The sequence below is a fragment of the Sorex fumeus genome, unplaced genomic scaffold, assembly GCF_029834395.1.
Source record: "Sorex fumeus unplaced genomic scaffold, SorFum_2.1 ptg000034l, whole genome shotgun sequence".
Classification (NCBI taxonomy): domain Eukaryota; kingdom Metazoa; phylum Chordata; class Mammalia; order Eulipotyphla; family Soricidae; genus Sorex; species Sorex fumeus.
In genome coordinates, this window is record NW_026606091.1 from 16,427,021 (window position 1) to 16,437,090 (window position 10,070).

Below are 10,070 nucleotides of genomic sequence, written 5' to 3' on the forward strand. Positions count from 1 at the left end.
ATATTTTTTAATAAGAACTCCTAGTAGGATCCAGAAAGATAGCACAGCAGTTAGGGTGCTTGCCTTACACTCGGCTGACCCAGGTTTCACCATCCCTACCCCACCCCCAGCACCAACATGGCTGCTCAAGCATACCAAGATTAATCACAGACCTCACAGCCAGGAGTAAACGCTAAGTACCACAGATGTGGCCAAAAGAAACCCTCATCATATTAAGAGGTTTATACCAATTCTTTGCAATCCCAATTTCAAATGAAAATTCTTGAGAGACAATAAAGAGAACTGTATCAAAAATAAATACCTTTCAGTTAACAATTTTATATATGCACTAGAATTTTCTCATTTTAGATATCACTTAGATTTTCATATCATCAAAAATCTACTACAATAAATGTTAACTGAGTTTTTGATTCAAAAGTCACCATTGGTTAAAGAAGATAGACATTTTGAAGATGACACATCTTATTTGGGTACTAAAAAATAAATTATCTTGAACTAAAACTTAAAAAGATTAAACCTCTAAATCCCTAAATTTCTTCCTTTCAGTAACTACTCTATTTTTATGTCATTAATAATCGTGTAGGTTTAATGTTTCTAAACAAGCCAAAGGCTCTTATATTTTCTCATTCCTCAAAAATTCCAGCTGTTAGTTATCTATAAGAAATTGTGTTTCGCTTAATGCCCTACCGAGGTCACCAGCTGCCCCCCACGAGCGGGTCTCTGGCACGGCCACGGCCCCAGAAGCACAAGGACTTAGCGCAGAAAACCAGCCGCTTGGAGCAGAAAAGTGAATGGACTATGTGTTAAACTGCGCCATCATGCCTGCCCGGAGGGGAAAGGGTGTTGCCCCATTCGCCCTCTCCTCTCTGGAAAGAAAGATGGCGGCTGCCAGGGAGCCTTGTGGACAGCAGGTTTGAGCCGGGGGTCGGGGGCGGCAAGGACCTCACGGGAAGGGGGGTGTGCCGGTCCGTCCTTCACGCCCTACCGAGGTCACCAGTTGCCCCCCACAAGCGGCTCTCCGGCATGGCCACGACTCCAGAACACAGAAACCAATCTCTTAACTATCTAACTTTTAATAGAAATACTTCCAGGGTTAATAAGTAAAATAGCAGAAATCCAAAACCGAGCGGCCACTATCGCGGCCACACGACATCATTTAATTCTTAAACCCAGCTGTAGAAAGCAAATCATTTCACAACGCTTTTTCAGCATGTCTGATTTGGGGGGCGGGGTCATAAAATTGGGAGGGGTGGGAGGTGGGGTTCTATTGGGGTTCGCAGTTAAAAATAAGTATTGGTAAAGGGAAATGTGCTTGATATTTGCATGACTGAGACCTAAACCTGAAAGCTCTGTAACTTTTCCCACAGTGATTCAATAAATAAATAAATTATAAAAAAAAAAAAGAAATTGTGTTTCATTTATTCTGACAAGTCTATTAATGTTATCATGGATTATTTCTCAAATATGTTTATTGTATATTCTAAAAAGGACAGTAGTATTAAAAAGTGTTCAGCATGTCCAGTTGCAAAGCATTACACTTTCTTAATATCCGTTTCTCATTACTAATTTATTTTCTTATAGGGATAGTCTTGCTGCTGGCTCTTGGTTCAGGAATAAGTCTGGTGATGTTTGGGGAGCCATATGTGATGTCAGAGATCAAATTTGGTTCAGTCACGTGCAAGGCAAATGTCTTAAATCTACTATTTCTCTGGTTTTGTTTCTTTTTTAAAAAATTTATTAGGTAGTTAACAATATTTGAATATTTTAAAAATTCAAGACAGGCAAACATCTTAACTCTGAACTGTTTCTCTGTTTTTCTAAAATTTTTTATAAGGCAGTTCACAATATTTGAATATTTAATATTCAAACACCAATCCCACCACCATTACACATTCCTACCACCATATTTGGTACGTTTCCATCCCAAACCCCAAAGCAGACCCAAAATAATATATTTTGTATTGCTTGTTATGAAATACCACTGAAAATTCTACAAAGAAGTATCCATAGAGGAAAAAGTGTGAAGATTGTTCTATTTTGGCCGGGGTCATTTCTATAAGGTACCATTAACATGTTGTTAGTTTGACCCTTGTGAACTTTCTCATATATGTAATCTGTAAATATATATATATATACACATACATATACATATATATATTTCCTTCTATGATTGGTTGTCTACTATTTGAACACCATCAAATGTGGCATGGTACTCTTGTAGAATGGGTAGCATGTGTCTTATTAATAGGTTCACTCATGAGTGAAGCTTGGCCTGAGCATGTGGGAAGTAGCCTTGAGCATGGCAGAGGTTGTGTTCTGGAGGTTTTTGGCTGCCAAGACTGGGTCCCTTGGGACAGGGATGACTCCCACCAGCCCCCCGCTGGGGAACTCCGAGTGAAACAGCCTGGAGGGGGGTCCGGTGGCATGGCTAGGGAGAGCATCATGTTATGCTCTCTCAGTAGCACCCTACCGCTGTGCTATTGAAAACTTTCCAGGACAAAATGGTGTGCCAAATTCGAAAACTAACGATTCTGGGCACTCATAAGTGCAGAAAACATGGCAGGTCAAAAATATTTTCCCTCATTGCATGATTTTTATTTCTTATTAATTTCCCAATATAGTCTATTTCCAGCTTTATCATCCTGTTGTGTGGGAGAGAAATCTAAGACTCTTTATAACTTTCTTGCCTCACCACTGATATCCAAGTTCATAGTTTTATTGCCTATATATTTTTTAAATCAATCCATCTCACTTCTCCATAGATAACAAATTAATGTAAATCATTTTTCTCTTACTTGGTTTGCTGTAACATCATCATAACTATCCATCTGCCATTCTCTATAACAATCCATTCTTACTGCAGTTCGAATTATCCCTTAAGCATATTTTTTTTTACCTTAAAGAAAAAAATGGGAAGAATCTTCTTGGCCAAAATGTCTGCAGGATCTTTCCTTCCAAATTTGATCTAGTTTACACCTTATGGATTTCTGCACTAATTTCAATATGAATGTATGATTACATTAAAAGGTCTTTCTCCTTCATATTTTCATGCAATGTGCAAATAAAGCTATAAATTATGAACATATATTCAAGACAATATAAAGGCCCACCCCATTGACCATCGATTTGCTCGAGCGGGCCCAGTAACGTCTCCATTGGAGACTTTGTTGTTACTGTGTTTGGCATATCGAATACGTCACGGGGAGCTTGCCAGGCTCTGCCGTGCAGGCGAGATACTCTCGGTAGCTTGCCGGGCTCTCTGAGAGGGGCGGAGGAATTGAACTCGGGTCGGCCATGTTGGCTGCGTGCAAGGCAAACACTGTACCGCTGTGCTATTGAAAACTTTTCCAAGACAATATGGTGTGCCAAATTCGAAAACTAATGATTCTGGTCACTCATAAGTGCAGAAAACATGGCAGGTCAAAAATATTTTCCCTCATTGCATGATTATCCCATGATCTACATAGAACCTATAAATATAGCAGTACTAAAAGTGTTATATTACATATTTACCCAACATTGTATAATTAAATTAATGAAGTTCTAGATGGACTGGAGCGATAGCACAGTGGGTAGGGCATTTGCCTTGCACATGACCCATGCAGCCGACCAGAGTTCAATTCCTCCGCCCCTCTCAGAGAACCCAGCAAACTATCTAGAGTATCTCCCCCGCACAGAAAAGCCTGGCAAGCTACCCATGACGTATTTGATATGCCAAACACAGTAACAAGTCTCACTATGGAGACATTACTGGGTTCACTCGAGCAAATCAGTGAACAACAGGAGGACAGTGCTACAAGTGCTAAGCTCTATAGTACTTTCAAAGCACTTGGTTTTATAAAATGATAAGCATATTCCCTCCACCCCCCAAAAACCCTACTATTTCAAATTCTTCTTGGATATTATTTGTTATTTGTAAATTTGTATAAACCACCCCATTTTGAATCATTTTTCCATTAATAAATTTAGGTTAATGGCATCTGACACTTACATAGTTGTGAAAATTTAATAAGATCATGTCCATATAAACATGGCAAGGCTTCTATATTCATTGCAATCCTATTCACAAAGCGAGAATCTGGAAACAACCCGAGTGCCAAGAACAGATGACTCGTTAAACAAACTATGGTAAGTCTATGCAACGGAGTACTACGCAACTCTTGGGAACAAATGAAGCTATGAAATTCACTTATAAATGGATGGACATGGAGAGTATCATGCTGAGTGAAATGAGTCAGGAGAGGGACAGACATAGAAATTATTGCACTCATTTGTGGGATATATAAAAACATAATATGAGGCTCATAATATGAGGCTAATATTCAAGGACAGTATAAACAAGGGCCAGAAGGATTGGTTCAGCATTGGAATCCCGCATCAGATGCAAGGGGTCAAAGCACTTGTGAAAGATCATTATGAAAACGATAGTTGGAGATGATCATTCTGGATAGGACCTATGTACTGGAAATAGGTAAAGCAACAAACATGATAACTTCTCAGTATCTGTATTGCAAACCATAATGCCCAAAAGGGGTGGGAAGGGAGAGAGAGGGAGAGACAGAGAGAGAGACAAATAGAGACAGAGAGAGTGCCTGCCACAGAGACAGACTTGGGGGAAGGATATTGGGGACATTGGTTGTGGGAAGAGTACACTGGTGGAGGGATGGGTGTTGGAGCATTGTTTACCTGAAACTCAGCCTGCATAGCTTTGTAACTGTGTATCTCATGGTATTCAATTAAAAAGAAAGCATGACATGTGACTTTGCTCCCTTCCCTTTTCTGAACTTTGATTGCTTTGCCCATATGACTTTGAAAAGAGGAAAGTCTACTTAAACTAGTCCCCATTCAGAAACACATAATATCATTTATGCTGGAAAAGATATAAAGATCATTGAGTTCAACATCCTCATTTTACAGCTGAGAAATCTAAGGTCACAAGTGGTGCTCCAGGTCACAGATCTAGTTAGTGAGAGAGTTGAGACCTAAAAGGTCTCTGATCTTCTGAATCTCATCTTAAAAAATGTAATATTATATCATACTAATCTGGATAAGTTTCTCTCTCTTAGCTCCCTCCTTTCTCCTTCTCTATTTTTTCTTTTAAATTTGAGTGTTTCAATATAAAAGTAATAACTGAAATGTGAGGTATGTTTAAACATATTTTCCCAAAGAAATTCAAATTGAAAGTAGATGCTGCCTCAGAAGTTCAGTCTTTGAAAGAAGATCTGAGTTTGATCCATAAGTCAACTACTTGTTAGCTATGTAAAATTGGGAGTCATTTCTTCTTTGAGCCTAGCTAATATCAACTTGTTAATTGGTAAATGTAACACCTATCTCAAATAACTACTTGTGATAGTTATAAATAAGATAAATTCTGAATGAATGAACACAAATTAAAGTAAAGCTGAGAACATAGCAAGTCCTCAAAAGTATTAATTTCCTTTCTCTCTCTCAGAGGCTATGAAATTGAACTCCAAAATAACTGTAGCATCATACTTTAAAGGTTTTCTAGTTTGAAAACCTAAGTCAAGGTACAAAAGGTAATAAAGGGGGATCGTGCAGTGGTGATTACTAATAGAATTCAAAGTACTAATTTAAGTTTGCTTTCAAAGATAAATCAAAATTCAGGTGTCTTTAAAGTGTCTTTGAAACGAACTGAATTATTTTATTCCTATTTCTGTTGAAAAAATTACATATGAATTTTTTTGATAACCAGAGAAAAAAGAACGATCAGCAGGAAAATTTTACTATGATTGATGCTTCCAGTCAGCTTTAAAGAGCATATCTCAGATGTAGAAAATTCTGACACATCACTCTGTGACAAAACTACATAAAACAGCCACCAGTTTAATCCATTAACTCAACTCTGCAAAATGACAAAATTAAATCTTTGATATTAATAATCTTCAAATAGTTCTCTTCCTCCTTAAACTCTACCACACATATCTTTTTTTAAATAACTTTTACAGGGTAGGATTGCATTTTGCTCTGCTTTTGAATGGGATAAATAAGTACTTTACAAGTTTACTTGTGGGGCAGCAGATTGTGGTGCTAATTTGTGCAATCACAGAAAGGCAGAGCTGGGTTTAAAGGGTGAGAAATGAAGCCTTTTTCTCCCAATAGATGTATAATATTTTAAACTATCTTGACCGTTTCTATTTTTTTTCAGATTCTCAAAATATTTTCTTTTTTTTTTATTAAAGAAGTCTAAAGTTACAGAGAAAACAGATTAGCATACTTCATTCTTATTTGGTGACTGAAAAACAAAGGCAAAGTATAAATATACATATGTATATAATGTATTAGTAACTGTCATTGTCACTGTCCTCACTTTGCTCATCAATTTGCTAGAGCAGGCACAGTAATGTCTCCATTGTGAGACTTGTTACTATGTTTGGCATATCAAATACATCACGGGAAATATATTAGCATGTGATATAATAAGTATATATTATGTATATATGTATAAAATGATACATGCATGTATACTTATATGTTGTAATGAATTACAAAAGTTATTTAGTGAGTAGAACAAATATCACTTGATCACTTGATCATTTGACTTCCCTTACTCATCAATTTGCTTGAGCAGGCACCAGTAACGTCTCCATTCATCCCTGTCACATGCTAGTGTAGCCCTATGTCGTCTGCTCAATCTAGGAACACAAATAGCCTCAAACTGATCGTTCAGGGTCTTGATGAAGAAGTCTGACTATCTCATAGGTGGGCTTCCACATGAGCTTTTGACGTCCTGTGGAATCAAGTCAGTAATGGCTCTAGCCCAACAGTCATCTGCAAATCATATTACATGTCCAGCCCATCTGATTTTCGATGCCTTGACAAACGAGACAGTGTCCCTGATTCTTGACCATTGACGGAGGTCAGAACTTTGGATTCTTTCTCTCATTTGAGTGAAGCATGATACTCCAAGTATAACTCTTTCAATTCCTCTTTAGGAGACCCGAATAGCATTCTCATTCTTTTTTTCATAGGGCCCAAGTCTCTGAGGCATATGTTAATGCAGGACAAAAAGTTGGAAATGAAGAGATATGCCTGCAGCCGAAGGTTTTTCATCCTCGTAGCTATTTCTTCGATGCTCTTGAAGGCGTTCCAAGCCGCTCTCTTCAGCCTGCACAACTCGGGTGCTAGGTCATTCGTCATGTTGATTTCTCAAGCTAGGAACATATAGCCATTGCATTCTGAGATGATAGTCCAGTTGAGAGCGAATGAAACATTAGGAATGAGACTGTTTCTCATAAACATTGTCTTCATGAGATTCACCTGTAGTCCAACCTTTCGTGGAAAGGTTCACAGTCAAAGTCAGCCAGCATTTATGCCAATTTGCTGATGTTTGATGTTATTAGAACAATATCATTAGTGAAGTGAAGGTGGTGTAGTTGCCGACCATCTATCTTCACTCCCATTCCTTCCCATTCCTGTCGTCGCATGACGTTCTCGAGGGTGGCTCTGAAGACTTTTGGTGAAATGGTATCACCCTGCCGAACCCCTCTCTTGACGCCAAAAATCACCTCCTTGTAGAATGATGAGATCCTGGTAGTCAATCCGCAATACAGCTCAAAGAGGATCCTCATGTATCAACTTTGAACTCCCTGTTTGGCTAGGGCCTCGATGACTGCTTTCATCTCAACAGAATCAAAGGCCTTCTTTAAATCAATGAATGTTAGACAGAGCGGCATCTTGAACTCCCAAGAAACCTCAATGTGCTTGGTTATCCTGTGGATATGGTCAATTGTGCTGAATCCTTTGTGGAAACTGGCTTGCTCATATGGTTGTCCTTCATCTAGTGTTCTGCCAATCCTATTCAGGATGACTCGAGTGAACAGCTTGTAGATTACAGACAATAGGCATATTGGTGATAGTTGGCAATGTTGTGAATATCTCTCTTCTTGTACAATAGTGCATTCCTGCTGGTTTTCCACTGGGATGGAACCTTGCATTGAGACAGGTAGTGTGTGAAGAGCTGAGCCAGTGTATTGATGAGTACTGATGGCAGGTTCTTCAGGTGTTAGGGTCTGACCTTGTCTGAGCAGGGTGCTGTTTGCTTCTTTACCGACAAAATGGCGTGTCGGATTTTGGAAGGGAGAACACTGGGAATCACATATCCATCCTGTGAAATTTGGTATGTGGGAAAGTGGATGTGGCTATCGAAGAAATCCAAGTAGAAGTCACGGATAATCTTCTCCATTGCCCTTCTGGAAGATGTGATAGATCCATCAGGATGTCGGAGGGCAGTCATCTTGGTCTTGTAGTTGGAAAAGGACAGGCAGGCTTTGTGAATGCTTTTCCCAAGTTCTGCCACTTCTGCCAGCGCTGCTTCTCTTCTCTCTTTGATGTCTTCCTTTATCGCTTCTCTGCACTGCTTTGTGAGCTCGGACATTTGCTTGCGGTTGACTGAGGCTTGCACCAAGCCACTTTGGCAAATGAGCTCGAGAGTTTTTGAAGACAGGCATCTTTTTGTGGCTATCTCTCTCTTGGCATTTGCCGCACATTCATGGAGGTGCTGAACCAGTCGATCGTATTCCTCGTCAATGTTGTCAACAACGGCATCTTCCCATGTTGCCACAATAGTGACAAAGAGCTTTCAGTTGGTGGTCGTTCTGGGAGTTTCTCTTCTTAAACTTTGCAGCCCTTTCTCCCCAGTCTGTGAAGTAGAATTTTGCATGAAGGAGACGGTGGTCCAATCTCATTGGAATTTTGGGACAACAGCAACATCGGTCAGGCAAAACCATCAATTGAATATGATGTGGTCAATTTCGTTGTGAAACTGTACACTGGGAGACTTCCATGTCCAATGTTTAGATTCAGCCTTCTGGAATTGTGAGTTACCATGGATGGTCTTGGTCGACATGATGAACTCATATGGTCTCACCCTGTTAGCTCCATTCTAGGCCATGGGTCCCAATGTGGAGTTTTTCTGATGATCTTCTCGGTCCTATCTTGGTATTAAAATCACCGACAATGATCCTGTACAAGTTGTGTTCTTGTTTATAGAACTTCTCCAGCTACATGTAGAACTTCTGAATTTCTCCTTCATCATAATTGGATGTAGGTGCATAGACAACGAAGATAGAAACTGCTGGCAGTGAGCCACATCTATTCAAGTGTAATCATTCTATTCAGGTTGTTAGGCATTCATTCAAATGAATCAATGTTTATGAACAAATATATCAAATATTATAGCATGTTAATGACACTGATACAAGTAATTTTTCTAATTCATAGTTCAGAAGTCTTTAGGTCTCCATATTCATTTTACTCTTCTTTTTAGCAGCTCTACCTAGTGCTGATGACAGGAAGAATAAGATAAACACTAAAGCCTTAACATACTTGGAAAAAAATAATGTCATTGATGCCCTACACAGACTATTTCAGGGGAGGACTAAATGAGAATACATTTTTGAGAAATGAGAACTAAAGAGAGAATAGGAAAGGATAAATAAGTCCCCACAGCTTTTCTAAGAAGTTTTGCTATACAAGTGAATCAAAGAACTGAGAAATGGACCGATGGTATAAATGCAACATAAATCAGCTAATTATTTTAATGGGAGATATTTTGGCAGTTTACCTTAAAGGAAATATGCACAAGAAAAATTGTAAAATGGGAAATAGCAACATAAGAGAATGAGGAGAGAGCGTTTTTTAAATTATTTTTTTAATTGAATCACCATGAGATAGAGCTTCACAAAGCTGTTCATGATTGAATTTCAGTCATACAATGTTCCAACAACAATCTCTCCACCAATGTAATTTCCTAGCACCAATGTCCCCAGTTTTCCTCCCACCCCTAAAAATCCCCCCCCCCCAGCCTGCCTTTCTCTTGTCTCTACAGAGAATTTTTTTTAAGAATTTCTATGGGGACAAATTGAATACCTTCACTGTGAATTCTACCTCTCTTCCAAAGAATTAATACCTATCCTTCCAAACTCTCCTGACTTGTAAAAGAGGAAAAACTTCAAAACATATATATGAAGCCATTACCCTGACTCTAAGGACATCACCAAACAAGGCAGGTTATAGACAAGTATCTCATGAACATAGAAACAAAAGTCTAA